We start from the raw sequence: 5,922 nt of genomic DNA, 5'->3' as shown, positions 1-5,922 counted from the left end.
AGTAAAGTCAAAAGAGCCCAATTAAAAGTCATAAACGCTTTGGATGCAGAGTTTGATGAGTTTTGAAAAGCTGGTAACATTAAATGCATCTTTTATGACGGCCGCCAAGACATGACAAAAGTTCTAATAAAAGCAGACAATTCAGACAGACAATTCCCGAGCATCATCAAAGAAGAGCACTACTCAGTATGCAGTGAACCAGTAGGAAGATATCTTTATCATTTCACTTCTGTGAAAGGATCTTCCAACAAAACACCTGCTGAAGTGATTGCAGATAATCTCGTGGATTTTTTCGTTAATAAAGAGATTGACAAAAATCTGCAGGCAATTAGAACGATGCCACGAACGCTAATACTGGCTGGGCGGGTGGTGTTATCCATTGGGTAGAAGTGAAGCTCAGACGCAAGCTGATATGGTTGATTTGAGCCCTCCACACCAACGAGTTACAGTTAAAGCATTTAATGAAAACAATCGATGGAAAGACCATGTCTAACAACAAGTGGACAGGTGACATTGGAAAGATGTTAGACATTGTCACAACACTTGAAGTGGATACTTCATTTTTTAAACATCCCATTGGAGAACCCCTTATTGCTTTATCTCAAAATGTTATAACGGATCTGTCTACTGATCAAGCTTACGGATATAGAATTACCGAGGCCATTAAAACAGAAAAGCTTCCTGCTGATTTGGCTCTCTTGAGATTGGTCCTGTGAGCTTCTTGAGATTGGTCCTGTGAGCCATTCCAGGTGGCTGACAACAGCAACTAGGGTTTGCAGAATATGGATCTCAAACCATGACCTTGAAGACAATACTTTTCATAATTTAAGAATGATGGTAGAATTTATCGTCCGGGTATATTATCCCTGTTGGTTCAATATTATAATTAAGCACTCTTGGGTCGAAGGGCCACGTCACATTTTGGCCCAACTCCGGCTAGTCTGGATGCAAAACAAGACAGTGGTGGATGCTGTCATGCCAACCATCAAACGTTCAGCATGGTATGCATTCAGCGAAAACAGCATCCCGACTCTTTTGTGCTTAGAAGACATTGATGAGAGAAAAGCTGGAGTACAAAAGATTATAGATCTGAAGGGAGGAGATGAAGATACAATCGGAGATGTTTCAGTACGACCCAGAAAGACACCTTTCATTAACCCAGATGCTTCATTTCTAATTGAGCTAATCGACTGGTCCGACAGGGTGTACGAACCACCTTTGACTTGCAAGCTTGCAATAGCGCAAGGAAAGTTCTTGATTAACGAACCTATGAAAGTTCCACAGTGGCCTTGCCATGGTCAGTCAATTGAAAGGTGCGTTAAGCAAGTCACTGAGGCAGCTGGAAGAGTGTATACGCATGAAAGACGTGAGGGTTGCATCAGGGGCCAAGTAGCAAGTCGGCGCATGATGTCAAGGAAGGAATCAAAACCAGACTTGATGAAACTTGGTTGGTTATTGCTGTGGGTAAATCCGTAATCGTTAATGTATAAAGTTAGTTGATTTGTTTTTGGTAGGCGACTTAATTTTGGTCTACATGTTTTTACATTAGTTTATGGAAAAAATTACATTAACAAATTGCAATAGCATGCTTATCTTCATACTATAATACTAACGAGTATAATGTTAAATATTGAGAATCAACTGTAAAAATTTTCAAAAATGTGAATCTGGGAAAAAAATATAGCTTGTGGAACCTGAAAAATGTTCTAGGGAAAAAAACTTCCTAGTAATTAATAAACACCGTATTATTATGGAATTAAAGAACACATGTCTCATTAGAAACAATAATCTGGGAAAAAAATACACTGTTTTTTATTTGTGTTTTTTTTATCACTATTTAAAACAAACACAGATTTACCAAGCAAAATTTTGCTCAATCAAAAAAACAAATTTGGATTTGGTTATTCACGGTCATACACATATTTTTAAATAAGTTCCCATCTGAAATAGAAAAAAAATCATTTTTACTCTTTAAATTGACACACCTTAAAAGTACACTATACTGTTCACTTTTTTGCTTCTCTTTTGAATCAGCAATATGGTTTACCTGCTAATTGATACTCAACAGAGAACTCGTATTAGAGTTATTTTTGTGCTAAACGAGCAAATCAGACTGCATTTGATGTAAAAATTGACTTGACGCTCAACTTGTTTAGCTTATGTTAAATTTAGAAAACAGTAAAACATAGGCTAGTCAATACAAAAAAGTAAAAAAATAAAATAAACAAGGAACCTAAAACTAAAGTGTGAAAATTAACAGGTTAAACCGCAGTTAAAAACAAAATACTTCCCCTAAACAAGCAAATCCTTTAGCAAAATATCACAAGTAAAGTTCAAACTATTTGTAAGTTAGAGCGACAATATGTTAAGCCGGCAAACATTGCCTACCATGTTTAAACCATCTGGGTGAAGATAGTATGGCTGCAAGTTGGCAACGTTTAGGGCAGGGGTCACCAAACTTTTTTCTCTGAGAGCCGAATTGTTGCGAGATTAACAGCTGCGGGCCGGATGCAAATTGCAAAAAGATATACAACTATTTAGAATCTCCATTGACTTGAATTGAGCACAATAAATAACAAAGTCAGCAGTGGAATAGAAAAGTTGTGATGAAAATCAAAAAGTTGCTGGAAAAGTTATCCCTTGCTGTGATACACTACAGGGCATCATGCTCTTGAAAAACATTACATCTTTCCAAATTTGGCCTAGGCTGTCCCCATTTGTGGTGGCCTAATGATAAACAGCAACGTCAGTCCTTTACAAAAAGTTTGCTAACTGTTTTCCTTAACAGTTGTAGTGCATCTGTTATTTCCGCAGCACGTGGCGAGCCGGATGAAATCAGTTCGCGGGCCTGTTGCGGCCCGCGGGCCGTAGTTTGGTGACCCCTGGTTTAAGGTAACATCGCCAGAATTAATTAATATTTACACAAAATAACAGTCTTTGGTATATCAGATTGAACACTTTAGACCTCCCTCTGGACATGATCTTAAATTGCTTAATTGAAACGTTGTTTTTACATACTACTCATCGGAAAATGTGATCTTCAATTGCACGTTTGTGTTCACATTTCAAATTGAAGTGTCTCGCAGCTCTTCTCGGTAAATGCATTTGTGACATACCGATGTATAGCAGCGTTGACAGCTGGGTCGAAGAGTTACTTGTGGACATGTGGCAGAGGTGATATTATTGTCCCGTAACCTTCCCAAGGGGAATCGGGAACTTGAAGAAACCTCCTCGTATACTTTGAAAATACTCCTTTTTTTCATAAAAGTGTCTTAATTTGGGAGGCCGGGGATTTCATTGGCATGGGCCCAAATTATCTCCTGAACGGCCTGCTGATGTGTGCCAGGTTTGCATCACGAAAATAACTTCATTTATAAACAACATGAAAGCATAGAGCAAAGGGAGCTAGCAATGTGGCTTGAAATGTAAGATAGCTTTTAATTGAAACAAGTTTGATAAATATTACTGTAAGATCTCCCAAGCCTCGCCACCCACCAAACATTCCAGCAACTTACTTTACAAAGATTTTTGTTCCTCTTCTACGGATCATATAATGGTCTGCACCCAACTGCGTGACTTCATCGGCATCCCGTTGATTGAACGCGAAGTTACTCATTCCACTGATCGATAACGACTGCGAGGCGCGTCTTAATCGCTGCCGATAATCAGGGTTCACAGATCTTGCATTGTCACCTGTGACGTTACGCCAGCACACAATAACTTCGAAGCATTTTTTACATTTTAATAAACAATCAAATTAATAATGAAACTATGAACCCCTGCAACTTCACAGCTGTATAGATACTATCCAGAAGGGCTTGGTAAAAGTAGCTTCTAGCATGCGGCTGCATAGCCGAGTGGTGAGAACGATTGCGCGACGTTCAAAAGGATGTGGATTCGACACCGCTCCAGAGCACGTGGCTGTGTCTCGGCAAAGACACTTAATGGCAAGCCAGAATAAGGGGAGCAGCTGACTCGAAGACTATATATGAAGACTATATATGAAGACTATATATGAAAACTCGAAGACTATATATGTTACTTAGCTGCTCTGTTGTATCGCATCTGTGATCGCAGTGTATGTTATCGCAATGGGCGCAAATAAACACACTGTTTTATTAATGCAGTTCAACAACAATTTCAAAAAATGTCTTCAAATGCGTAATTAACATGATTCTAATGTTAGTGCAAAATATCGTAATTAATTACAATTTCTTGAGTATCTGCCTACCTGTTTTAACTACATTATCAGTCGTTTGATTGCCGCTTGGATTGTCCACTTCGCGAGTGATTTTCCAATTCTTTTCAAATTCAGTTTGTTCCGCCTCACCCGACATAGCAATGCTTATTAACAAGTCGCTGCTTTTAAAAATTATTTCTGACTAGAAGTAAAAAACTGTGTAAGGTTCGTATAATCATAGTTTCGTCGATAAAGGCGGCCGAGAGAAAGGAACTGGCCACCCTACTCTCCTTAGTGCCGAAGGCTTAGTATAATGAGAACTTTACCTTCTCATACTCAAAGCTCAGTAGCTGAGTGTGGAACCTTTACCTTCACACTTCGTCACCTCGAATAGCCTACCTTCGGATTCTCCAATTAAGTTCTCCATCTAGCCACAGTAGCAAAACTACAGTCCTTTGAAAACGAGAAAAAAATACGTAAAGGCGAAATATTGTATTCATTGAAATTCTGTATTCAAACCTATCATGCATTGTGATAAACATTAGAACATGACCAATAATGATTATATGCTCAGACATACCCGGAAGAAGTAGTATGCCTGAAAATTTCACTCGGTGAAGATTTTTGAAAAACTATGAAAAAGTTAAAGCCCAATTATTGGAGCTTGGCCCTTCTTAAAATCAATAGAAGTATTGAGAAGAGTTATTTTTCATATTATTTAAACCTGAAAAATTTAGCCGTTTTTCAGGTAACCTATCACTTAGAAGACACTGAAAGAAATCGTTAAAGCACAGGCCTTTTTTGAATTCATAGGCGTATAAAAATCTCTTTTATCTGTATTTTTTAGCCGGAAAACCGAATGTTTGTGCGACGCCCTTTGAAATTTCAACGGAAGCTCCAGGGCGTCGAGATGCACAGTTTGAGAACCACTACGCTAATTGTGTAAATTATAGAGCACACGTTTTCCGTTTTGGACCAACTATGGACCAACGGTGCCATATATAGTATTACATTTGTGATTTTTTTGTTTTCTGAGTCCCTGAGATCGTCCATAATATATTGAAATGACATTTATGTGTTGCAGCGTGATGGTTTCTGGTTGAATGGTTCTGAAATGAACTGTTCAGAATGGTTTTGAACAAAAAATAGCAGTCAAATGTATTTGTGCTTTTAACTGTTTGTTGAGATTGTGTGTTTCAAAGTGTGTTTAAAATACTCAAATATTCAGCTATTTTAAGTCTCGAGGAAGGTAGATTTAAGTTGATGCACATAGGCGACCATTTTAAACATTATCCAAAAAGTAAATTGCAGTAAAAAGTCAAAATTAGCTGAAAATAGTCAGCCAGCAAATCAAGTTTCATTAAAATTTTGAGCGATTGTTGTAGGTCAACTGTTTATAGTTGTAAACGTGAAAAACGTGTTAACTTCCCTTTCCTTGTATACAAAAAAGTAATGATCGGGATAGGAAGGAAGGTTAGATCAGGATTAAAAAAAAAACAACTAAAAACTGAGGTCTTGAAATATACCATTGTATCCTAAAATCAGGGATAAAGTTGGATTTGAAAAAAGTGTTAAATATCTCCCACCCCCTTACTTATAGCCCATTGCCTAACGATGCTGTTCCGACAGTTTTCTTGACTGCTTGCGTGTAAAATTTATAATAATTTACTTTTTCATACATTATAATAAATAGAATAACAATTAATCACTAGTTTATTTTGTCTCGGGGTACCACAAAATAG

The sequence above is a fragment of the Aplidium turbinatum genome, chromosome 14, assembly GCF_918807975.1.
Source record: "Aplidium turbinatum chromosome 14, kaAplTurb1.1, whole genome shotgun sequence".
Lineage (NCBI taxonomy): Eukaryota > Metazoa > Chordata > Ascidiacea > Aplousobranchia > Polyclinidae > Aplidium > Aplidium turbinatum.
Note: the sequence above shows the minus strand (reverse complement) of the source record.